A 27,874-nucleotide genomic window follows, 5' to 3' on the forward strand; every position below is an offset into this window, starting at 1 on the left:
ACTCAGTTACCTTAGTTTACTCTATATACTGTGACCCCCAGACCTCAGAGCAGATGGGACTCATTCCTGCCACCATCACCAAGACATCCCGGACTCACGGCTGTGTGGGAGTCACCCCTGGACCCGGCATTCGGAGGCTCCCAGGGCTTTGGCTGTGAGGTAGAGCCTCTGCTAGGAATGGAGGGACGCAGAAGCTGGGGAAGGACTCACCTGGGGTCCTACATAGACCCAACCGCATACCTGCTGCGAGCCTAGGGCCAGCTGTTTGGCAGCAATTCCCCCTGCTCTCCCCACCACCCCTTCCCGGCTGCTGTATCATGCTCGCCGAGAAGCTTCTCATTTCAAGCCTGCTCTTTGTGGGGTTTTAAAAATCAGATTCCGTACAAAAATGTTACGGAGAGGAGGGGGGAACAGGAGATCATACTGATTTGCTTTTCCCTCCCACACACACCCGGCTTCCAGGACCCTCCCGGGTGGTTGGGTTGTTTCAGCGAGCGGCACTTCACCTTCCTTCCTATTCAGCATCTCCAACAATATATTCATTACTCAAGTAATGCGAACTCAAGTGAAATCTTTTGAGAGCTGATTTAAAATACTCTGAATATTAGTGAGGCATGCGTTTGACTGAATTTAAAAGAGAACCTGAAGATGTTTCTAAAATAAGGAATGTAGCCCAGTTGGTGTGGCTCAGTTGGTTGAGCACTGTCCATGCAACAAGAGGTCACCAGTTCCATTCCCGGTCAGGGCACATGCCCGGGTTGTGGGTTTGATCCCCAGTAGGGAGCATGCAGCAGGCAGCTGATGAATGTTTCTCTTTCATTGATGTTTCTCTCCCTCTCCCTTCCTCTCTCTCTAAAATCAACAAAACATTATATATATATATATATATATTTAAAAGAATGTATTTGGGTCAGGTAATAAGAAATGTTAGTGTAGCTGAAACAGGCTAAGCTCCAGGCTAGGCTCCATCTGTCTTCCTGCTCTCCCATCCAGGGTGTGTGGGTTTTTATCCTCGTGGTGACAAGATGGCTGCTGCACCTCCAGGCACTATATTCCAGGCAGGAAGGAAGTCAATGAATGAAGGAAAATGGGCAGAAGGGACAGACCTTCTGAGTCTTTTCTCTTTAAAAAGCTTTCTGGGACACTATGTCTCATAGCCCAGAGCTGGCTCTCAGATCTCCCCTTTGTTGCAAAAATTCCATAGCTTCTATGTTAGAAGAAGGGGACTGTATGACTTTTGACTAGCTTTGCGAGGCTTTTGGCACTAAGATAATCCAAAGGAAGTGCATATTTTGGTTCCATGAAAGTAAACCCGAGGTGAGTTTAAATGAAGAGTGAAGATGACCTTTCATGGGGTGACAGTATGTCCCAGCTCATCTGAGACATTTCATCTTATGCCTGTGTTCCTGGCCTGATTGCTAACAGTCCTGCTTTCACCCTTGCCCCAAAAGGTCATTATGAAAACCTTCATGTTATTATGAATGTCAAAGGATGTCATGGGAATACCTGCATATCCACTACCTGGGCCCTGCCATTAACATTTCCTACACTTGTCTTCTTACACATCTCTCCATCTGAGTAAATTACCCACATTGGTACACTTCTCCTTAACTATATCAATTACAAGAATTCTATATTTTTACAATGTGTTTTTTCTTTGGAGGTAAAATTAACATAAAATGAAATGTACATTGTAATTGTATATTTGCTGGATTTTGACAAATGTGTAACCCAAACTCCTATTAAGATATAAAACATTACTCTCAGGCCAGAAAGTTTCTTTATGCTCCCTCTCGGTCAGTCCCTTACCTAGAAAACCAGTGTTGAGATTTTTTCCATGTAGAACCAAACAAACTCTGGGTCCCAGCTGGGTCAAAATGACCTATTTTCAAGGCTGATTGTTAAAATTTTCTATGGAGAGCAAAGGCCTTTGAAACCAATAAAGCCACCCTACTCCTGATAAAACCATGCTGCTCCCTATAAAGCCATGCTACTCCTTTCTAAGGCAAATAATGTAAACTCCTAGAATAAAGATCTTCATTTCACAGGAAGAATTGTGGGTTGGAACTTCTAAATGGCTCATTTTATATTTAATGTCTAAGAGAAATAAATTACCGGCAACAAAATACTATGGCCCTTTGAGCATTTCAGCCACGAATTGTAAATTGATGTTTGTTTAGCGATTGGAGGTGGGGGCTTGACCTGACTAAAAAGAGCCGTTGCGTGTTTTATGGAATCTGGAGGTGCTTGCAGCCATGGGCACCGTTCCTGACCCCTGGCACGTTTTTGTTCAGGGGAGAAAGAGAATGGCTGCGAATGCACATAAAAATATCCCAGTTAGCAGAGGTTTAAATGAATTAAAGAAATAAAGAACACACATGTTTGCATTTAGACGTGGTACTTGGCCAATTTTTTCACGAGAAGTGCCTTATTACTTTTGCTCTAAGCGGTCCTCTAAATGTTCACCATTTGACAAGGGGAATTTCCCTTCCCGTCTCTTCTCTCCCTACAGTATACATTACACTAATTGCTTTATTTTAACAAGGGGGACCCTGTTTCCCTCAACATCTTCTTGACCTCCAGCTTGAACTTCAACTGCAGGGATCTTTGCTGGGAGATAATTGCACCACTGATATGATTTAATGCACTTTGGCTCTAGTACATCATCTTTTCCATCTTTAGAAACATTTTTAACTCTCGAAGGGTCAGATTCCCATCCTATATAATTCTTGGAGAGTCATATAAAAAATTGGCCCAAAGTTTTCTTCTCATTTATAATTTTCATAATACCCTCAGAGTCACGAAACTATCTAGTGTTTCAGAGATGAACAATTGGCTGGTTTTCACAAATGAAAATTCTCTGAAGAGCAATGAAAGGAATGCCAATAAGATTAAAACTGTCTCAGGAAAATTGTAGCTAAACTCATGCTGTAACCTACAGTGCCCCCACTCTAGTTCTACCTTCAGAAATATCTATTTCTGTAGCTTCTTCTCAAAAATCCCTCCCAGCATAGAAGCCTGGCAATGAAGAAGGCTTAGCCTCCTGCAGAGGAGGAGCGGAGAGGCAGAGCCCCGGGCACTCAGAGGCGCTCCTCCCTGGGACCCAGACTCCCCCCTGACGAGCTCTCCCTGACCCACTGGCTCTGAATTCCTAGGGCAGCACTGAATTCTACGGTTAGTGTGATTTGTGCTTTCCTTCCCACTCCCCCTATTTTGGGGGGTAGGTGGCTTTGTGCACTTGTGCACTTATACGCGCGCACACACACACACACACACACACGCACACATGCACTCAAAACACACAGATGCCCCCACAGAGAAATCTGCATACATCTCATATCCAACTCCTGTGTGCAGACGCAAGCACACTTTTAAAATGAGCAGCATTGAATCTAACGCGCTCACTCACTCTCTACCTAGCCTGTACCCCTCAAGGGAGAATGTTGCTCTCTTGGGAGAGGCTTAAGCAAATGCTTCTAATATTCACTCTTCCAAAGGCGTTGGGCTTGGCCAGTGAGTTTAGACACGGTGTGTCTTCGGGCAGCCTGGGCTAACGCCACACTGAGGACTTAGCCCCTAAACATCGCCAGCACTTTTCTGCTGAAGCTTCTCGGAGGAGCATCTGTGACGAGGGGATAAAATGACCCGCCCACACACCTTTGCGAGGCTGCGGAGGACACCAGAATTTTAAGCCTGTAGAACACCACAGGAGAGTCATGGCCACTGCCAGAAGCTGCCCCCCGAGGCCGGATGCACGTCTGGGGAAGGAAGGCTTCCGTCTAATCCCGAGCAAAGCGCTGTGGGCCCCGCAGAGCCCAGCACAGGCTTAGGATGAGCAGGAACCTCTCCCAGAAAACAGAAGCGAAGGACAGGTCTGTGAGAGATTCCCTTAGCTCCTGGCCATTAAGGGCATTGAAAAACTGGCCTAGAGACTCTGGGGAAAAAGGGGGAGGGGGGGGCAGTGACTGGGCTACTTCAAGATTGACCGGCTGCAGCTGCGGGGACTCAGTTCACTGCGTGGCGCCCAGGCCCAGGAGGGCTGGCTGCGGGCGGTGGGCCCTTGGAGCTCCAGAGGGAGGTGGGAGCCTCCCACACGCCAGGGTCTCTTCCGATTGGACCCTGAGAAAGGTGGGGCACCGCCTCTCCCACCCTTTCAGGTCACTGCGAATCTTGTCTGCACATCAAGACATCGCTTTCCTTGGGTTCTTCATGGGGAATTCTTTCCAGATCCCAGCGGGCGTGCTCACCTCCAGCCAGCATCATCGCCTGTGCACAGTGAGCCAGACTCGGGCTGACACGAGGAAGGGAGACTCAACCAGCACCCAACACCCTCAGAAACTAGCTCGTTTGTCAGACGATTAGTCCATCTCTAGTAAGGCGTGGCCTGGCCTTCCTGCGCCTGTCCCTGTCCCGAAGCCGCGCCTCATTCTGTTGGTGGAGTTGGGCGAGGCAGTGTCTCCTGTGCCGGGCTGGCGGAGGCTGTGTCCTGCTGGGTTGTCTTTCCAAGGTGCTGCCTCGAGCTCACGTCCCGCTGTCTGGGGCTTGCAGCTGATGGGGCCCGTTGCTCCGACTGCCTTTGATCGTTCGTTTTAGCCGCTTGTCTCCATCCTTCAGTTAGTGCTGCGCTTTTTCAAGTTAGCCCTCCACTTACGGTCCCTGCTTTCAACCCAGTTCTTTTTATGATTTTCCATCTTTGAATGATTGCTAACCACAAATTCCCCATTTCTCCCTGTGGCTAGCGAGTGCAGCTGATGGACACCCAGTGGCGGTAAGGACGTAGGCTGGCTCAGTTTCTGAGCCGGTCAGTGACGATGCCACGCAGACGGTGGGATTAATGCCCCACCAGGCTCGGCCAGGGCTTGGCAGTGTCACCCCAGAGAAGGGTGGATATTTGGGGGACCTGTATAAGTCAGCAGCATTGGAAACCCGTGTCTGATGTGTGCATTCATCAATATGGTATGGATACTACCGATTTGCTCTTAAAACTGCAGACCCCACTTCCTCCGTGAGCAGCCCTGGCTCCCTTCTCCCTGCCCTCCCCCCGACAGGCCCTGACTGTGCTCAAGGTGCTTGACGTGACCTTGCTGCAGGAGTTTGTTTGTAGACCTGTCTTCTGCTAGACCAGGGCTCCAAAGCATTTCTCTGTGAAGGGACAGATAATGCCGACTTTAGACTCTGCGGATTTCCTAGTCTCTCAACTGCTCAACTCTGTTGTTATGGCGCAAAACAGCCATTCAACCTGCAAACGAACGATGTGGCTGCAGTCCAACAAAAGTTATTTGCGGACATTAAAATTTGCACTTCATGTAATGTTTACACGACATATTTTTCTTCTTTTGATTTTTAAAAATTATTTAAAACTGTAAAAATGCCTCAGAGTCCACAGGCTGTAAATAAACCGGCAGAAGGCTGGGTTGGGGCCACGGACCGTTCATGGACCCCTGTACTTACTGGAGTGCGGATTCTTTGAGGGCTGGGACTTTTCGTGCTCGTGTGTTCTAGAGCTCAGCCCAGGGCAGGCATCTAATAAATAGTGGTTCAGTAAAAGAAGAATTTCTTCCAAATCTATAATACAAATATAATGTATATTTACTAATATGTATTACATAAAAATATTATAAAACTTCCTATTATAATGAAATATTTTATTATACAAATATAATAATATAAACTTATACTTGCCAAATTCTCTGCAGCTGAACAAACACCTTTACAAACATCATTTTCTCTTGTGGAGCCTGCAGTACCTGCAGAGAACCCTGGAGTCTGTTCTATAGACTCTGGGATTTGTCCTGGGCGCATTCTGACATTTGTGAGCATCATGCAAACGCTGATTTTCAATGGTGTCCAAATGATTACCCCGGAGAAAATGCTTTCCTAGCCTTTCATTTTTTAATTTTTATTTACTTTTGGGGATGCTCTCAGTGATTTTGCTGACTCGATACATCAGATCTCTGCAACACATTTCAACTTCTCAGTGACTTTAGTTCATACCTTGGCAAGAGGGTAGAGCTTCTCAGTCCTGGTGAACATGAAGTCAGTGTGAACTCTGGAAATTCTGCTCTCAGGGACATGATCTCTGAAGGAGGGAGACACTGTCTGTGAGGGTCTCTGAGCCTTAAGTGCACAGGTGGCTGTTCTGGCTGTCATCTATTGGCCACAGCGCCATAGTTACTGTCCACACCTCCAGCCTGCTGTGTGCACAGGAAGCTGACTTCCAGCTATGTCTGCTCCACAGATGACATCAGTGGGATGTCAGAAGATGAGGTGCACAGAGGTTGGAAGTCCATCTACCTGCTCTGCTTGGCAATGGCTCTGTCTTCTATGAGGGGCACTTCCCTAGCTTGTCCCGTCTGCAGTGATGGTGTCCTCTATGGGGGGCACCCTCTCTGCCTTACCTTTCAGGTGGGAGTGGTAAGAGTTTTCCATTACTGCTCCTGGAGTATCTGACCACCTCTCTAAACTGCCCACCTCTGTAAAGAATCCATCATTCAAAGCTCTCCAGTTAAACTCTTTGAATTGGTTTCCAGTGTGGGCACTGGCTGACCTAGCAATCTATGATGTATGGTTGGGAGACACTAGGAACTAGTTAGTTGAGGTCCCAACTAATAGCTGTGACTTCTGAAATTCTCATGCTAAAAACTCCTTTTGGGGTTACAACTCTAAGCAATTTTTATTTTTATTTTGCAAACAACCCTTGCCTACACTACATAAGGGGCTATCATTTATCTTACATCACCGGTGTTAGCAACCAGGTTTGCCATATCACTTTCATCTGTAATGTGGCTACCTTGGGTCACTAAGGGAATTTCGGCTGATCTGAGCCATTGGAGCAAGGATGTAGTAAGAAAAAAAGCCAGGACACTGTTTGCAGAGGTCAGACCTAGTTGGGCCTTCAGGGGACTGGATGAAGCCATGGGGCACTCATGGGTGGAAAAGGAGGGGCTGAATGAGGAGCTCAGAAACTGGATGATAGGAATACTAAGGATAGTGTTCATCTGTTTTCCACATTTCCCCACCATGTGTGAATATACATATCAGTGGGATAAAAAAATTCATACTGAATTTAGATAGACAAAGAAAATATTCTTCACTTTTTATTACTGCTTTTATCTTCCTTATAAGACCCTATTTCATAGATGGCAGAGAAAAAAAACTAAACATTTGTCCATTTTAAATGTATTTCAATTCAATAAGTTAAACAGCATCTTTAAGTAGCCGGGTGTCTCCACATCACCACTCAGGCTCTCTGATTCCTACACTTGATCTTCTCCAGGGTGTCTTGGCATTTGGGAAGGGCTTCCATGGCCCCAGAGTGACAGGGAAGGTGAAGGCCTTGGGCCCACATGGGGGGTACTTGTCCTGCGCTCTGGCGCCTCTGCAGGTGGTCTTTCCTGTCTGCTCACTAGGGGCACCAGTGGCCTTCAGTGTTGAAGTTGGGGGCAGGGAGCCTGCGGAAGCTGTGGCATTGTCCCAGAACAAGCAAGGGCGGTGGTTGAGAGCATTAGCCACGTCCCTCTGTTTGAAATGCCCTTCTGGCTTCAGACCCAGGCAATCTACCCTGCAGCCCTCAGCCAGGGGCCATTCTGCCTCCACCATGCTAACCCCCTTCCAGACAGTTCCCTCGCCAGTGCTCTTAGCACCTTTTTTCTCCAGTGGAGTCCCAGTGGGGCAGCTGGAACTCCTGGAGGCCAGTGTATCACCGGGAGCCAAAGAAGATCTGGAGGCTTAGGCTTAGTCTAGTCACCTTACCTGACACAGCTTGGCGTCCCTTTTGTTTAGATCAAGGGACCTAAGGTTAACACCAGTGACTCCTCTCTAAGCCCCAGAGATGGAGAAGGGACAGATTTCCTCTATTCTCAAGTCTCTTCATCTCCCCATCCCCCAACATATGACCCTTAGGCGAAGTGGGAAAAGGGCTCTGGTGACTGCCTCCATCTCCATCCCAGACTCCTTTTTATTCTTCAGTCTCTCAGTCTAGCCTCCCACTTTCTCTAGGTGCCTGCTTCTCATTTGGGGTTACCAGCCTCATGTCTGTTTCTCATGTTCAAGATGGGGTTCCTCTTAATCCCATGGAAAAACTCTATGGCCTGAGGCTTTTAGGTTTCCTCAATAATGCATTAAAAGGATAAGTAAGGGGTTTAGAAATTTCTCTTCTCTCCTGAAAAATCTGATTTCCAGCCTGAGATTTGCTCTGGACTGAAAAAAATTTGGATGTCACAAGTGGAATATTAACTCTTCCTTAATTCCTTCTGTAAGAGTCCCAATTATTCTCATGACATATTGATTCTAAAAGTGTCAAAGTGAGAGAAGCCTACTAATATATTTCAGAAAATATTACCTTTTCACTATTCATAAAAAAACACACAATAAGACAAATTTAAATATTCTTCAAGACAGCTTTAAAACCATGGAGGGAGGCTTGACTGGTAAATTTTCCCAAATATTTAAAGAAGAATTAAAGTCAGTCTTTCTCAAACTCTTTCAAAAATTTGAAGAGAAGAGAACACTCTTTAACTAATTGACCTGACACCAAAGTCAGAAAATAACATTAGCCAGAAAAAAAATGTAGGCCAATATCTCTGATGAGTATAGATGCAAACATTCTCAATAAAATACTAGCAAACAAATTTCAGCAGCTCATCAAAAGGATCATTAACTATAATCAAGTGGAATTTATCCCTGCGATGCAACTATGGTTCAACATACCCAAATCAATCAATGTAATATACTACATCAATAGAATGAAAGAAAAAACATATGATCATCTCAATAGACATAGAAAAAGCATTTGAAAAAATTCAACATTTGTTTATGATAAAAACTCTTAGCAAGTTAGGTACAGAAGGAACACACCTCAACATATTAAAGGTTATATATGACAAGGCTGCAATAAACATCATATGCTATGGTTAAATGTTGGAAACTTTCTTCTCTAATACCAGTAGCAAGACAAGTGTGCTTACTCTCACCACTCTCACCACTCTTATTCAGCATATTGCTGGAAGTCTTACCTAGAACAGACGTAAAATAGAAGTAAAAGGCATAAGAATTGCACAAAAGAAGCAAACGTTTCTCTATTTGCATATGACATGATTTTATATATAGAAAATACTAAAAATTCCATCCCCAAACTGTTAAATCTAACCAATGAATTCAGTAAAGTTGCAATATACAAAATTAACATATAAAATCAGTAGTGTTTCTATAAACTAACAAAGAATTATCTTAAAAATATTAAGAAAACAATCTTATTTACAATATTTTAAAAAATAACAAAATACTTAGGAATAAACTTAAACAAGAAGGTGAAAGATCTCTACTCTGAAAACTATGACATTGATGAAAGAAATCAAAGAAGACACAAATAAATGTAAAGGTATCCCATGTTCATGGACTGGAAGAATTAATATCATTAAAATGTGAATACTACTAAAAGTCATCTATAGATTGATGTAAATCCTGTCAAGATTCCAATGCCATTTTTTACAGAAACAGAAAAACATAATCTTAAATTTTTATGGAACCACAAAAGACCTCAAATAGCCAAAGCAATCTTGAGAGAGAGAAAAACAAAGTGGGACGCACTGCACTGTCTGATTCCAAGCCACGTTATAAAGCTATAGTAATCAAAACAGTATGGTAATGACATTAATACAGACACATAGACCAGTGAAACAGAATTGAGAGCCCATAAATAAGCCCAAGCATATACTATCAATTAATACTTGATAAGGGAGCCAAGAATACTCTATGATAAAAGACAATCTCTTCAACAAAAGGTGTTGGGAAAATTGGATATTTGCATGCAAAAGATTGAAACTAGACCCCTATCTTACACCACTCTCAAAAATTAACTTGAAATAAATTAAAGACTAAAATGTAAGACCTAAACCATAAAAATCCTAGAAGAAAACATAGAGTAAAAGCTCTTGACATGAGTCTTGGCAATTACTTTTTGGATATGAATCTTAAAAATAAATAAGTGGGGCTACATCAAACTAAAAAGCTTTTGCAGGGCAAAAGAAATGATTAACAAAATGAAAAGGGAACCTATAAAATGGAAAAAGGATGTTTGTAAATCATATACTAATAAGAGGTTAATATACAAAATATCCAGGAATTCATATAACTCAATAGCAAAATACTCCCAAATAATCCAATTAAAAAGGGGAAAAACAAGCCAGTTGGAGAAAGACAAGTATCACATGACCTCACTTATATGTGGAGTCAAATGAACAAAATAAACCAACAGATAAAATAGACCCAGAGGCACTGAAGCATGGAACAGATTGAAGGATCTCAGAGTGAAGGGGTTTGGGGGGTAAGGGAGGCAGAGAATAACCAAAGAGCTTATATGCATATGTGCATAATACATGGACACAGACAATAGTGTGGTGAAGGCCTAGGGTGGGGCTATGAGGGGAAAACAGGGGACAGCCATAATATCCTCAACAATAAAGATAAATTCTTTAAAAGACTGATTTTATATGGAGATTTAATAAAATTCCAAACTGTGTAAGTCTGAAATAAAATGTAAATTTTCTCTCTTTGTAAAAAAAATGGGCAAAGGACCTGAATAGACATTTTCCAAAGCATATATACAGATAGCCAACAGGTATATAAAAAGATGCTGAACATCACTAACCATTAGAGAAATCAAAACCACAGTGAGATATCACCTCATGCATGTTAGAATAGCTGTCATCAAAAAGACAAGAGCTAACAAGTGTGGCATGGATGCGGAGATAGGGGAACCTTTGTGCACTGTTGGTGGGACTGTAAATTGGTGCAGCCACTGTGGAAAACAGTAGGGAGGTTTATAAAAATATTAAAATAGAACCACTATATGATCCAATAATTCCACATTGGGGACTATATCTGAAATCACTATGTCAAAGAGATAGCCACATACCCCTGTTAATAGCAGCACTATTACAGTAGCCAAGACATGGAAACAACCTAAGTGCCCATCAACAGATAAACAGATAAAAGTAATCTATACAGTGAAATATTATTCAGCTGTAAAAAATGAGAAATTCTGCCACTTGTGACAACATGGATGGAATTTGAGAACATTATGCTAAGTTAAATAAGTCAGACAGAAACACAAATACTGTATTTCTCACTTATATTTAGAACAAAAAATAGTAGGAAAGAACAGAAAACTGTTCCTGATGAAGAGACAGGGATTCCAACCGAACGCCGTGCACAAAACTTGACGGGCGCCTGAACCAGATCAAGGAAAACACAGCTAGATAGTAAAATGTACTTTTGAACAATTGGAAAAATCGATATATGGACTATTGAGTAAATGATACATGCAGTTATTTCTAATTTTCTTAAGTGTGAAATTGGTGCTGTGATTACGTGAAAAATGTATGTTAATATTGCAGAGTCCAATGGCTCAGCAAAACCAAACAATATAAAACCATATATGCATATATTCATACATAGGTACACATGTAACATGAAATGCACATAAAACATATAAATAGCAGATATAAACTCTCATATATACATATGTATATATTAGTAACTGAAGAATCAGCATAAAAAAAGTGTTCATTATATTATCCTTTTACTTTCCTGCAGGTTTGAGCTATTTCAAAACTTTTAAAAATTGAGTAAAATAATGTTTAAAATGTTTATCCTCATTATATAAATGTAAAACTCCAGGCTGCCCTTGCAGAGCAAGTGCAAATTAAGAAGAGCACAGGATTCCCAGTGCAAAACTTAGACTTAAGCCTCACTTTATTTTTCGGTAACTCTGATTACAGTCATGTGCCACTTAACGATGGAGGTATGTCCTGAGAGATGCATCATTAGGTGATTTCGGGTTGTATAAACATCGAAGAGTGTTACGCAAACCTCAGCGGTACAGCCTGCCATCCACCTCGGCCATGTGGCAGAGCCTTTTGCTCCTGGGTACAGCCCCTATGGCATGTGACTGTACTGAGCACTGGATACCGTAGGCAACTGTAACACAGTGGCAAGTACTTGTGCATGTAAACATATCTAAACATAGAAAAGGTATAATAGAAATTCAGTATAAAAAATAAAGCGTGTGCGTGTGTGCACACGGGCTGTGTGCTGGGTGGCAGGCCCCAGGCCCCCGGCTCCCCTCCTCAGCTTGTTCCTCTTGCTGTCTCGCTGGCCCAGCTGGGTGGGGACGGCAGGAACACAGCGTGCTGAGCCTCTTCACTCGTTCAAGCTACCCAGAGCCAGCAGCAAACTCCGCATCGTAGTTAAATCCAGCCTTTTCCTTCAGCATCACAAACTTTTGCTTATAACCCATTATAATCTCCTGGGACCACTATTATATGTATGGTCTGAACTGGCAGAAAGTCTTGATGCCACATTACTATATAGTACACTATATTCTCTTGGGCTTTACCAGCCTGTGGTCTCCAATTAAATCAAATTAGCATTAATCCTCACATTTCTCCGGTGGGTAGCTTCTGCTTGCATCACCACAGCACCCCAGCCCCCATTTAGAGGTGTCCTATTATATTCCTGAGAGTCCCAGCAGGGTGTCTGTATTAGTCCGCTCAGTCTGCCCTTACAAAATACCACAGACTAGGTGGCCTACATGCCAAAAATTCATTTCCCACAGTTCTGGAGGCTGGAAGTCCAAGGTGAAGGCAGCGGCTGGGCTGGATTCTGGTGAGACCTCTCCCCTGGCTGCAGACAGCCACCTACTCACCATGTCTCCGCGTGGCTCAGAGAGAGAAAGCTCTCTGGTGTCTCCTCTCATAAGGACATTAATCCATGTGGCTCAGGACACCTTTCTGACCTCGTTTAACCTTATTATGTCCTTAAAGAGATTCGATCTTCAAATATAGCCAACCTGGTGGTCATGGCTTCACATATAAATGTTGGGGGTCCCACACATTCAGTTCAGAGGGTGTCCCCTCCTCCGGCTTTCTAGCTGAGACCTGCTGTTCCAAGCCCAGAGGTGCCCTCAGTGAGAGGCTGCTCCCCGGGGCGATGCAGGCATGGGCACTGCACAGGCTGAGCCCGGGGGGTACCAAGGCCGAGCAGGGTGTCTGGCTCTGGAGAAGAGCCCCCTCCACTGCTCGTCTAGTCTCCCAGGCCTCAGGTGGCACTGCTTGGGTACCAGGTGCCCCGATGTCCATTTCCACGAGGGCGCATTGGCAGACAGGAGCGGCACCAGGCCGTTGTCTCATTCCGCACATCTCCCTCACGTGTCTCTCCTCCTGAGTTCCCTCCCCTGCGCACGACTTGCAAAAAGCTGGTGGGGTGAGAGGCAGGCCCGCAAGCGGGGACACCTGCCAGGTCTCCTTCAGGGCTCCTCACACCCTGCTCTGCACGAAACGAAGTGCTCTGGATAATGCGCTCGCAGGGCTGTGTGACTCCTGAGGAAATGATGCGGATGCAGTATTGGCAGGAGGAGCCGGGTGACAGCTGGACACATTAACAGGTGGGTTTGCCATCTCCAGTATCTCCCTGGCCTCTCTCCACAGTCCCTCCAACATCCCTGCTAAAACGCTTGTGGTCATTGACATAGAGAGCAAAGAACAAAACAGACACACACTTTGTTTCTTCTCTCTTAAGAATTGTCTTGTATCTATTTATTAAAATTAAAAACTATAAAACATTGACAGTGACAAGTGCGTCTCTCCCACCCTGTCCCCCAGCCACGGGAACCTCGGCTACTCCGCACGTTCTAGAGGGAGAGGCATCCTGTGCACAGGGAAGCACAGGTGGGTGCACTGTTCCCTTTCGGGTTTTGTTGGTTTTTTTGTAAATTAGCACAGTAGACACATTGCTCTGCATGGTGCTTTTATGAAACCTAAGAATGTGTCTCTAAGCTAGTTGTATCAGTGCACAGAGGCGCCTTTTCAAGAGGGCAGCCACTCTCCCATTCATGTAACCAGTCTTCCAGCGAGCTGCCCGCATTATTTTTCTATCACAACCTGCAGCGAATACCTTTGCATGCACCTAATTTTACACGTTCATCACCCCATATGCAGGATAACTACCTGATGTGGAATTGCTGAGTCAAGAAGACCACGCATTTTTAATTTCCATAGATGTGGCTGATTTCCCTCCCAGAGGCGTGTGCGAACTGACAGGGACGCAGCAGGCAGTACCCGGGACCCTGCGAGGGCCCCGCCTCACCCCCTCCCCTCCAAGGCCGTGTGCTATCTGCAGTCTGTATCTTTGTCAGCTTCCTAAGTGAAATTCATCTCAGTGTACTTTTCATTTTCATTTATCTTACTTTGAGTGAGCTCGGGCATCTTTTTGTATGTTTAAGAGCCACTTATATACCCTTTTTTGGTGAATTCTCTATTAATAGTCTATGCCTATCTTTCCATCTGTTAAATTTTTTATTGCTTTGTGTATTAGGAAATCAGTACTTTGTGGTACAAGTTGCAAATGCTTTCCCCCAGGCTGTTGCTCAGCATTTTATTTTGTTTATGAAAGTTTTTCCTGGGCATAATTTAAAATTTCATATGTAGTAAAATTTATCTTTTTTTTTTTTGGCTTCTGGGTTTGTGTGATAATTTTTTAATTAAATTTATTGGGGTGACATTGGTTAATAACATTACATAAATTTCAAGTGTACAGTTCTATGACGCATCATCCGTATGTTGCATTGTGTGCTCAGCACTCAAAGTCTAGTCTCTCTCCCTCACCACCTATTTGACACCCTCTACCCTCTTCCTCTCCCCTGGCAACCACCACACTGTCGCCTGTGCCTATGAGCCTGTTTCTTTTGTTTGTTGCTTTCTGTTTTATATCCCACATCTGACTGAAATCAGGTGGTTCTTTTGCCTTTTCCATCTGGCTTATTTCCCTTATTTCCCAAGGTCCGTCGATGCTGTCGCAAATGGCAGTGTTTCATTTTTCTCATGGCTGAGTAGTATCCATTGTGCACATGCCCTCATCTTCTCTATCCAGTCCTCTGCTGCAGGCTGTTTCTGTGTCCTGGTACCGTGTGTAATGCTGCAATGAACATAGAAGTGCATATATCTTTACAAATAAATGTTTTCAAATTTTTCAGGTAGATAATCAGAAGAGGGGTTGCTGGGCCATGTGGTAGCTCTATTCTTAATTCTTTGAGGAACCACCAGACTGTTTTCCATAGTGGTTGTACCAACTACATTCGCACCAGCATGAATGAGGGTTCTTTTTCTCCACATTGTCTGCAACACTTATTTCTTGTATTATTGATAGTAGCTACTCTAACAGTGTGAGATGATATCTGATTTGCATTTCCCTAGAGTTAGTGAGTTACGCACCTTTTCATATATCTGTTGGCCATTTGTATGTCTTCTTGGGAGAAGTATCTGTTCAGGTCCTCTGCCCACTTTGTAAAAGAATTATTTGTTTTTTATTGTTGAGTTGTACAAGTTTTAATGCATTTTGGATATTAGCCCCTTATCAGAGGTATCATTTGCAAACATCTTCGTTGGTTGCCCTTAGTTTCTTTGATGGTTTGCTTTGCTGTGCAGAACTTTTTAGTTTGATGTAGGCCCACTTCACCTGTTTTTGCTTTTACTTCCAGTGCCTTTTGGGTCAAGTTCATAAAATCCACTTTGAGACCAATGTCTACAAGTTCAGTACCTATGTTTCCTTCTATGCATTTTATTGTGTCATGTCTAATATTTTAACTATTTAATCATTTTGAGCTAATTTTTGAGTATGGTGTCAAATAGCAGCTTAATTTCATTCTTTTACAGGTGGTTTTCCAATTTTCCCAACACTATCGAAGAAGCTTTCTTTTCTACATTGTATGTTTTTGGCTCCTTCATCAAAAAATGAGTTGCCCATACACATGTGGGATTGTTTCTGTGCTCTCAGTTCTGTTCCACTGGTCTGTGTGTCTGTTTATCTGCCAATGAGATTAATGTTTAAATTGTTGTAACTTTGTAGCATAATTTGAAGTCCAGTAGTGTGATACCTCTGGCTTTATTCTTTTTTCTCAGAATTGCTTTGGTTATTTGGGGGTCTTTTGTGGTTTCATACAAGTTTGATTAGTTTTTTGTTTTATATCTGTGAAAAATGCCATTGGGATTTTGATGGGGCCACATTAAATCCGTATATTGTTTAGGTGACATGGCCATTTTAACAATGTTGATTCTTTCACTCCATGAACATGGGATGTCTTCCCATTTCTTTGTGTCTTCAATCTCCTTCAACAATGTCTTGTAGTTTTCAGTGTACGGGTCCTTCATTCTCTTTGTTAAGTTCATTCCTAGGTATTTTATTCTTTTTGTTACACTTGCAAATTGAATTGCTTTCATTTTTTTCTGACATTTCATTCTTAGTATAGTACAACACAATGGACTTTTATACATTCATTTTTGTATCCCACAAATTTACTGTATTTGTTTATTGTTTATAACACTTTTTAGTGGAGTCTTTAGGGTTTTCTATGTACAGTCATTATAGTGTTCATGTCATTATAGTGACAGTTTTATTTCTTCCTTTCCAATTTGGATGCTTTTTATTTCTTTTTCTTATCTAATTGCTCTGGCCAAGACTTCTAGGACTATGTTAAATTGCAACGGTGAGAGTGGGTGCTTTCAGTTTTTCACCATTGAGCATGATATTAGCTGAGGGTTTATTATATATGGCCTTTATTTTGTTGAGTACTTTTCTTCTATACCTATTTTATTGAGTATTTTCATCATAAATGGATGTTGTAATTTTGTCAAATGTTTTTCTGCATTTATTGATATAATTATACAATTTTTATTCTTTATTGTGTTAATGTGGTATATCACATTGATTGATTTGCCTAAATTGAACCATCCTTGTGCTGCTGGAATGAACCCCACTTGATCATGATGTATTGTCTTTTGAATGTATTGTTGCATTCTATTAGATAGTATTTTATTTAGAATTTTTGCAACTATGTTCCTTAGAGATATCGGTCTATAATTTTCTTTTTTTGTGTTGTTCTTGCCAGGTTTTGGTACCAGGATAATATTGGCCTCATAGAATATGTTAGGAAGCATTATCTCTTCTTTAATGTTTTGAAAGGATTTGAGCAGGATAGGTATTAAATCTTCGAACGTTTGGTAGAATTCACTAGCAAAGCCATCTGGTTCTGGACTCTTTTGGTGAGGTTTGTAATGGCTGTTTTAATTTTCTTACTGTTAATCAGTCTATTTTCCAATTCTTCATTGTTCTGTCTTTGAGGGTTATATATTTCTAAAGACATGTCCATTTCTTCTAGGTTATCAGATTTTTTGGCATATAGCCTTTCATGGTATTCTTCTATTTCTATGGTGTTTGTTGTAAATTCTCTTTCATTTCTGATTTTGTTTGAGTCTTTTCTGTTTTTTTCTTAGTGAGTCTAGCCAGAGGTCTGCCAATTTTATTAATCTTTTCAAAGAACCAGCTCTATGTTACATTAAATGTTTTCATTGTTTTAAAATCTCTATTTTATTTAATTTTGCTCTAATTTTTTCCCAGGTGTACATCATAGTGATTCAATATTTACATACATTGCAAAATAATCTGACAATAATTCTAGTTACCATGTGTTATAATGCAAAGTTACTACAACATTATTGACTGTATTCCCTATGCTGTACATTACAACCCAATGGCTTATTTATTTTATAACTGGAAGTTTGAACTTCTTAATCCCCTTTACTTATTTCACTTGCCTCCCAACTCCTCTTCCCTCTAGTAACCATTAGTTTGTTTCCTGTATCTATGAGACTCTTCTGTTTGTTTTGATTTTTAGATTCCATATGTAAGTGAAATTATACAGTATTCATCTTTCTCCGTCTGACTTCACTTTCTGCTCTAATTTTTATTATTTCCTTCCTTCTACTGTCTTTGAGCTTTTTTTTCAAGTTTTTTAAGGTAAAATGCTAAGTTATTTATTTGAGATTTTTCTTGTTTCTTGAGGTAGGCCTATAATGACTTTTTTTAAAAATCCCTGTTACAACCATTTTTACTGCATCCCCAGAATGTAGATATTTTGTATTGACATTCTCATTTATCTCTATGCATCTTTTTATCTGTTCTCTTATTTTTTCCTTAACCCAATCATTGTTTAATAGTTTGTTGTTTAATCTCCACATATTTGTGGTTTTTCCAGCTATCTTTTTGAGTTGATTTTCAGTTTCAAAGCATTGTGTTCAGAGAAAATGCTATGATTTCAATTAAATTTTTTGAGGCTAGCTTTGTTCCCCTTGAGTGTTCCATTTGCTCTAGAAAAGAATTTATAGTCTGGTGTTCTTGATGAAAAGCTCTATAAATAACAATTATGTCTACTTGGTCTAATGTGTAATTTAAGGCCAATATTTCCTTATTGATTGATTTTCTGTTTTGATGATCTGTCCATTGCTGTCAATTGGGTATTTAGGTCCCCTATGATAATTGTGTTTTTGTCAGATTCTCTTCAGTTCTTTTAGTAGTTGCTTATATATTTTGGTGCTCTCAGGTTGGGTGCATATATATTAATGTATTATATCTTCTTGATGTCGTGTCCACTTTATCATTATAAAATGTCCACCTTTGACTTTTGTTACTTTTTTATCTTGAAATCTACTTTGTCTGATAAACTATGGCTACACCTGCTTTTCTCTGGCTAAAACTTTCCTCTTTACTTTGAGTCTATGTTTGTCTTACAGCTGAGACATGTCTCCTGAAGGCAGCATATAGCTGGATTTAGTTTCTTAATTCATCCCACTACTCACCTTTTCATTGGTGAGTTCGGTCCATTTACATTCAGGGTGATTATGGATGTATGAGGATTTCCTGGAGCCATGTTACCTTTTGTTTGCTGGTAACTCTGTGTCCGCATTGGTACTTTCCCCTGTGCTTCTGTTATTTTAGTTGGTGATAGTCTATGATTTTTCCCTTTGTTTCTGACTTTTTTATGGTATGTGTCTCAGTTCTAGATTTCTGTTTATTGGTTGCCATCATGTTTATGCAAAAAAAGGTTTATATGTCCAACAGCCCTGTTTCTTCTAATTGTATCTTATCTCCATTCACCTGCTTCAGTTCAGTACTTTCCCCCTCCACTAATGTTATCTTTTTTTTATCATGAATTATCCCTTTTTATGCTATGTGTTCATCTCCAAATTGCAGTAGCTACTGTCTTTTTAAAAAATGACTTTAACTCCTTTAGCCTTTACAATGTATTTTATTGTTTAATACCCTATTCTGAACAAGGCTTGCAGTTTCCTGCCTCTGTCTGTTTGTTAGTCATTTTACTCACAGTTTTGTATCCTTTTGCCTTTTTTTTTTTTTTTGTAATATGGAAGAGCACCTTTTAGCATTTCCTGTAATGCAGATCTTAGGGTAGTAAATTCTCTCAGCTTCTGTACTTCTGGAAGAGCCTTTATTTTTTTCTTCATTTTAAAAGGATAATTTTGCTGGATATATTGTTTGTGGCTGGTGATTTCTCTCTTTCAATAATCTGAATATTTGATTCTTTTCTGTCCTTGTTTGTAGAGTTTCTGCTGAAAATCTGATGATAATGTAATGGGGTTTCCTTTACAGGTCACCATCTTCTTTTCCCTGCCTGCCTCGAGAATTCTTCCTTCATCATTAGTTTTTGACAGCTTTAATGTAATGTTTTGGAGAAGGCCTTTTTGGATTAAGATAATTTGGTGTGCTGTTAGCTTCTTGGATTCAAGGTTCCAGCTCTTTCCACAGGTTTGGAAAGCTCTCAGAGATTATTTGTTTAAATAGTCTGTTTCCTTCTCCCTCTCTTCTCCTTCTGGTACAGCCATTATTCTTATATTGGTCTTTATAATAGAGTCAGATAGTTCTTACAGGTTTCTTCCATCTATTTTTTCTCTTGTTTTTTTTCTTTTTCCAGCTGAATCATTTCTAAATTTCTGTCTTCAAAATCACATTTTTCCCTTCATCTGGTCTGCCCTATTTCCTAGTTTATTCTTCACCTTGTATATTCATTCTTCAGCTACAGAATTTCTTCTGTTTGGTTCTTTTGTATAGTTTCCTTCTCTTTGGTGACATGCTGCTTTTGTCCATTGATTCGATTTCTGAGCTTGCTAAATTGCTTTTCTGAGTTTTCTTGTATCTCACTGAGGTATCTCAGAACTGCAATCTTGAATTCTCTCATTTAAATCATAGCTTTTCATGTTTTCAAGTTTATTTGCTGGAGATTTTTTTGTTTTCTGTCTTAATTCCCTTGTCATCTTGGTTATTCATTGTGCTTGATGGGTTACTTCTCTGACTGGGCATTTGTGGGAATGAAAACTTATTTTTTTACAGTATTTGACTCTTCATTGTTTAGCAGGTTAATAAGTACAAGTTTTTCTTTTGTTTTCCAGTAGGTGGTGTTGAAGCTCAAGTTTTTATTTTCTCTTACCTGCACAGCTGGGGCTTTGGGGATCTCTGTGGGGCAGTGTTGTCTCAGCCTTGAGAAATACCCTTTATTCCCTGAGGAGGTGGGCTACCCATTTATCATGTGGTTATCTTAGTCTTGGATATGGGTCTTCTGGCCTATGTGTTCCTGGTGCTGCATTCTTGTAGCCAGAAGCTGCTAGCAGAGCTTCTCAGAGTGTTGACCCTGCTGTTTCTCCCAGGCTCTGCTGCATGTGTGAGGGAAGCAGACTTGCATGTCTGCAGCTATGTTCTTTCTATTGGGCTTAGCTGCAATGAGTACAAATCACTTAAGCTGGAAATGTGTTTTTTGCCTTTTCACCCTCTGCTGAATTTGGATTTTACTGCTAGGCAGGCCACAAAAGAAGGGAGTGAGTTCCCTCATTTGCAAATTTCTTTGTCTGGTGATGATAGTTTGTGAAATGCTGCCACCCTATGCATCACTTCTCTGCCCCTTACCCTGGGCTTAACCTCAACATGTGCCAGCCACCCAGGCCCCATTGTTGTCTCTGCCCCTCCCTTTTGCTCATTGGGAGCTGCACCTGACCTTTCACTGTTATCACATTTGCTGCAGTGAGCACCAGATTGTGTCTGTGGCTCCCATCCTTGTCCTTTCTCCCATCCAATCTCCCTTGTTAGCTTTGATATGCTCACCTTCAGACTCCTCAATGTGCAGATCTGTCAGACATATGTGTGTGTTTAGCAGGGAATGCACTGTTGAATTATAGGTGTCCAACTTGTACCTTCATGGGGAGAGACCTGAAGGTCCTCTCTCACTGATGCTGCTGTCACCCTTGGTTTGTGTGAAACATAAAATGGACTTCCTTACTCTGAGATTATTAAAAATAAAAAAAAAAAGTCCCGTATTTGTTTGTTTTTTTAGTGCTTTTGGTTTCAATTTGTGTTTTCATATTTAAATCATTACTTTGCCTAGAAGATAGCAATCCAATTTTATAGTTTTAACAAATTATTGTCTAGTTGTTTGCTAATGAATAATTAATCTTTTTTTTTTTTCACTGATTTGAAACACTATATTTAAAAAACACAATATTCCTGTAATTATTTTGGCCTATTTTTGGATACTCTATTATGTTTTGATAACCTATATGTTCATAACCCATATTATAACTGTACCATAGTTCCAATGTGAAGTAGTGCTAGTTCTCATTGGTAAAAATTTTTGGCTATGTTTGCTTTTCACACTAACTTTAAAAAATTAATTTATTTAGTACAAACTATCCTGCTGGTATTTTTATTGGGGTCATGTTAAATTTATATACTAATTTAGAGAAAAATACCTTTTTCTTTGTTCAAATCTTTTTTATCTGTCAGTAACATTCAAGTCTTATAAATTTCTTATTTATTATATTCTAGGTATTTCTTATTACTGTCACAAATGGTGTCTTTTCTTTCATCATATTTTAAAAACTTACTTATTATAGAAATTTCTACTCAGCCACTTTTTAAAATCTATTATTGTTTGTAATAACTTTAGATGAACTGTTAGATTTCCTAGTAAAATAACAATATAATCTGCAAATAATAATCATTTTATTTTCTATTTTTCAATTTTAATTTCTTCTTTTCTGTAGTTGAATTTCTAGTATCTGTAGAACAATTCTAAATAATAATGATGATAAAAGACACCTATTATTTGTTTCTAAATTTAAAAGAAATGTTATTACCAAAGAATTCATCTCCTCATAAATTATCATTTTTAAATACAAGAATAGATTTTGGTTGTTAGATTTTTACCAATTTTTATTTTATTTTATTATTTTATATTTTATTTTATATTTTCTTTTATTAAATGTATCTTTATTGATTTCAGAGAGAGGACGGGAGAGGGAGAGAGAGAGAGACATCAACAATGAGAGAGTAGTCATTGATCAGCTGCCCCCCTCATGTGCCCTGACCAGGAATTGAACTGCAATCTCCTGGATCCTAGGTCGATGCTCAACTGCTGAGCCACACCTGGCCAGGCATCAATTTTTAAATTATCTATGGAGATCATATATTTGTTTCTTTTGACATTTTTATATGGTGAATAATATTAACAGATTTCCTAATATTGAACCATCCTTGATTTCTTGGGATAAGCACACTTGGCTATAGCATATTATTATTTCAATATTTTCTCTGGATTTTATTTCCTAATTGAGATGTAAGGGTTAATCTGTCCAAGATTGATCTCTGAAAACTGGCCTCCAGAAAAGAAGCTGCTCTATCTTTCAAGTTACAGGGAAAGTAGCTATGGTCCAGTGTTTATGGCATCAATGCTTGTCAACTGCAAAGTCTGGGTCCAAGCTCCTGATCATGCTAAGATAGGAGCTGCTCTTTCCCTTAAACAGAATGCTGATATTGTTATAGGATAGCAAGAAGCTAGGAAAAATTCCAAGGCAGGAGGAATAGGGAAACTGAGATAAGAAAATTAAACAAGGCCAAACAGTTTGGCAGCCTGCAACTAGTTTATAAATAGCAAGTCCTTATCTTCCCCCAACCAAGGATGCTTCAGAGCAAATGGTTACTGTCTCTCCAAAAACAGCAGGGGGAGGGGGAAAAGGAAAAGGGGGAAGGGGAAGGAAGAGTGCAGTCTTATCTCATCCTAATCCCTACACAGAAAAGCCATCAGTCTTGGGGTGTGGCAAGTTAAGATTGCTCAGTGCTTCTCACAAATTCCTGGAAGGTCACAACAAAATAAAAGGGAGACCTTGAAAATTAATCTGTAACAAGATATTCAGCAGAATTTTAAAATCTATAGACAGAAAAGTATATAATGCAGAACCCCACCACCACCCCACTTGCTCCTTAGATTAGCTGAGAGAGCCCATCTACACTTTGTCAGGTGATAGATTTGCTTGCCTTACTCCTTTAATAAATTTGCATATTTTACTTTCTTTTTTAAAATTATTTTTATTTATTTATTTAATTTATTTTTAATCCTCACCTGAGGATATTTTTTCCATTGCTTTTCTGAGAGAGTGGGAGGGGGACAGGAGAAACATTGATGTGAGAAAGACACATTGACTAGTTGCCTCCTGCATGTGTTTGACCAGGGCTGGAGATCAAGCCTGCAACTGAGATATGTGCCCTTGACTGGAATCGAACCTGAGACCCTTCAGTCTGTAGGCCAGTGCTCTAACTACTGAGCCAAACTGGCTAGGGCATGATTTACCTTCTTAATAAATTTCTTTCTTTTTTTTTGAATATGACTATTAATTTCAGAGAGAAGAAGGAAGAATGAGAGAGAGAGAGAGAGAGAGAGAGAGAAACATCAATGATGAGAGAGAGTCATTGATCAGTTGCATCCTGCATGCCCCCGGCCGGGGATCGAGCCCACAACCCGGGCATGTGCCCTGACCGGGAATAGAACTGTGATCTCTTGGGTCCTAGGTCGATGCTCAACTGCTGAGCAATGCCCGACTGGGCAATAAATTATTTTCTTAATAAATTTGTTTAAACACAACGCAATTATCTGGAGTCACTCATTTGAATTCAGTCATATGAGAAGACAAGAGGAGGGGACAGCCCTCTCCTTCGGACTCGGGGCTGTTCGATAACATCTCTCTGGTGTCTGTGAGAGGTGCCTGTAACAAGACGACAAACCCTGCTGTTGCCTCACTCCTTCCTACAGCTCTAACTGCAAGGTTTGAACTCCAATTTCTTTCTCACCAGAGGAGGTTCTGATGTTTCCCCTCCCTTGTCCATGAATCTTGAGCTGGCAAAATAGGACTGAAGCCAAGTTTCCATTACACCATATTGTGTCTTGGTTCCTGATCACAGCAGGCAAGGGGCTGGTCCTCTCTAGTAATGTGGTATAAAAGTCCCTCAGCCTAGGAGTCAGGGTCCTTCCTCTGGAATGTCTGGCTCTGCCAAAGTGCCAGGCAGTGTGTTAGAGTGTGATGGACAATAACATACCACACATTCGCTATGGATGCTGTCTCTCAAGGTATCCAATGCATCCTGGCCCAGCAGCGCCATTTGTCCTCTTTGCATGACTTTGTGTATGTTTTCTTCATTGTTATTCTTTTTTTTTTTTAATCTGTCTTTATTGATTTCAGAGAGAGGAAAGGAGAGGGAGAGAGAGAGATAGAAACATCAATGATGAGAGAGTCATTGATTGGCTGCAGCCAGCAACCCGGGCATGTGCCCTCACTGGAAATCGAACCCCGATCTCCTGGATCCCAGGTCAATGCTCAACCACTGAGCCACGCCTGCCTGGGCTTCATTGTTATTCTTAAGTGAATTGGTCTATAGCTTTCTTTTAAGTGACAATGTTTGGGAAGTATTGTTATCAAGGTTATGCCGCTTGTAAAAAGAATATGAATGCTCTGAAACAAATCAAATAGCGCGGGGATTATCTATTCTTTCAAGTTTGGTAGAAATCTGTGAAACTGTCCAGGTTTGGTCCATTTTAGGGAACAGATCTTTAATACTTTTATTTCTTCTATATAACTAATCTGAATCTATTTTTCTATTTTTGGTTCAATTTTCATAATTAACACATTTATGTGTATGAAATTTTAAAATAACCCTTATATAATTTAAAACTTTTTCTCTGAATTTGCATTACCATTTCTAATTTTTATATTTCTATTTATCTCATCTTTTCAATATATATATATTAATTTATCTTTATTGTTGAAAGTATTACAGATGTCCCATTTTTCCCCCCAATTGACCCCCTCCACTTCACTCCCACCCCCTCCCCAGGCATTCACCCTGATATTGACTATGTCCATGGATTATGCATATATGCATATAACTTCTTTGGTTAATCTCTTCCCACCCTCCACCCCCCTTCCCTCTTTCCTCTGAAATATGATCGTCTGTTACATACCTCAATGTCTCTGGATCTATTTAGTTCATCAGATTCTTTTGTTCATTAGCTTCTTCTTAAAGAAGACCCTTCAACATTTTCTTTAGTGCTGGTCTGGTGGTGATGAACTCCTTTAGCTTTTTCTTATCTGTGAAGCTCTTTATCTGACCTTCAGTTCTAAATGATAGCTTTGCTGGGTAGAGCAATCTTGGTTGTAGTTCCATGTTTTTCATCACTTTCAATATTTCTTGCCCCTCCCTTCTGCCCCGCAAGGTTTCTGTTGAGAAATCAGCTGACAGTCGTATGGGTGCTCCCTTGTAGGTAACTAACTGCTTTTCTCTTGCTGCTTTTAAGATTCTCTTTGTCTTTAACCTTTGGCATTTTAATGATGATGTGTCTTGCTGTGGGCCTCTTTGGGTTCCTCTTCTTTGGGACCCTCTGTGCTTCCTGGACTTGTAAGTCTACTTCTTTCCCCAGGTAGGGGAAGTTTTCTGTAATTATTTTTTCAAATAGGTTTTCAATTTCTTGCTCTTTCCTCTCCTTCTGGCACCTCAATAATACGAATGTTGGGCCTCTTGAAGTTGTCCCAGAGGCTCCCTATACAATCTTCATATTTCTGGATTCTTTTTTCTTTTTGCTCTTCTAGTTGGGTGTTTTTTGTTTCCTCATGTTCCAAATTGCTGATTTGATTCTCAGCGTCCTCTACTCTACTATTGATTCCCTGTAAATTATTCTTCATTTCAGTTCATGTAGCCTTCACTTCAAATTGGTACTTTATTATGTTATCGATTTTTTAAGTCATTTTTGTAATAATATGCTTGAGTATCCTTATAAACAAAATTCTGAACTCTGTATCTGTTAGCTTGCTTGGATCTATTTCATTTAGTTCCTCTTCTAGAGATTTCTTCTGTTCTTTCCTTTGTGACATGTTTCTTTGCCTCTGCATTTTGGCTGCTTCCAGGTGTTTGTTTCTATGTATTAGGTAGAGCTGCTATGTCTCCTGGGATTTGTAGAGTGGCTTTGTGTAGTAGGTGTCTGTAGGGTCCAGTGGCTCAGCTTCCCGTCACTTGAGCTGGGCCTTCTAGGTGCTCCCCTGTGTGGGCTGTGTGCACTGTCCTGCTGTAGTTGAGCCTTGGTTGCTGTTGGCATCACTGGGAGGAACTGACCCCCAGACCAATCAGCTGTGAGGACCAGCTGCAACTACAGCCAGAGAGCTGCTGTGCTGCAGACACCCCTATGGAGCAGGATTTACTTCAGTGGGGCTTTGGTGTTCACCAAGTGCGCCCCTTGAGTGTGTCACTCTTGGCTGTGGTAGGGTTGTAATCCAATGTAGTCGAGTCTGACCACCAGGTGCACTGTCTCTGGGGCCTCCCGGGAGGTGCAAAGTCAGCCTCTGCCAGTGCCTTGCCCAGGGCCACCCAGCATGAGCTACACAGCAAACTGTAGTTGGCTGCTACTTGTGTTGGGCTTGGAGGTGTCCAGGAGAGGCCAAGGTATGAGCCAATGCAGCTGCCGCTAGTGCCAGGCCTGGGGCCACTTATCAAGCTGTATGGGGCCCGCTACTGCTTGTTTGAGAGATTTTAGGAAAGTCCTAAGCATGAGGCTCGAGGGGCCACTTGCAGAGAAAAGCCCCTGGAAATGGCCTGGATGAGCTGCAGGTGGGGAGGGGCGGGGCCTCCGGGAGTCACGGGGCGGGGCCAAAGGTGAGTCAGGTGCTGGCGATTCAAACATGGCGCCTGCCTTCGGGCTGTGTGTGGGGAGGACTCGCCACAGGAGCCATGGCCTCCGCCAGCCCTTCTGCCTGGGAGGAAGCCGCCCTCCGCCTCTCACCCTGAATCCAGGCAGGTTAGTTCCTCCCCGAGTGTCCCGGGTCCTTTCAGGCTGCTGCCCGGCGCTGGGCTCAGAGGGAGCGTCCGAGTGGGTCCATGCGCGGGCCCTTTAGGAGGAGATCCTGGGGCTCCTGCAGCCTCTGAGACCCTCAGGGACAGTCCCGCTGGGTTCACAGCCCGGAGTTGTGGGGACGTCTCTTCCCGGCCCTGGAGCCCTGCCATGGGGCTGGGACCTGTCACTCCTCCGGGAAACCCCCACCGCCGAGATTCCCTCCTGGGTTTAACCCGCAGCACCAGGTAGGGCCGTGGCACGTCTCCGATTCAGCCCCGATCCGCCCGCGTCTCCGCCCCTCCTCCCGGTCTCGGTGCTTCTTCAGCTCCCTGCTTGTGGGGCTTCTGTGCAGCCAGATCTCAGGAGGCTCTGAGTGACGGTGGTTCTGTATTTTAGTTGTAATTTTGATGTGGTTGCGGGAGGCGGCGGGTGCAGCTGTTACCTACGCCGCCAGCTTGTTTCCTCTTTTCAATATTTTTTAATGTTAGTATTATTAAAATCTGCACTTGGATTTATTTATTAGCATTACTATTTTTCTGTTTTTTAATTAATTTGTTTTTACTTGTAGTAATTTCTTCTTTCTGCTTTCCTTAAGTTTATTCTGTTATTTTTTCAAGTTCTTAAACTGTATGCTTAACATGCTCATTTTTTATATTTTATTTTTAATAATATAAGCATGTACTGGTACTAATTTCCTCTGAGCACTGCTTTCATTTTGCTCCATAAGTTTTGATATTTGTTGTTTTCTAAATATTCTGCTATTCTGGTTTTGATTTTTCAGTGACTGAAAATGAAGAGTTTTAAACATATTTTTAGATGGTAGGTTTA

This window comes from Miniopterus schreibersii (assembly GCF_964146895.1).
Source record: "Miniopterus schreibersii genome assembly, chromosome: 8".
NCBI classification, from domain to species: Eukaryota; Metazoa; Chordata; class Mammalia; order Chiroptera; family Miniopteridae; genus Miniopterus; species Miniopterus schreibersii.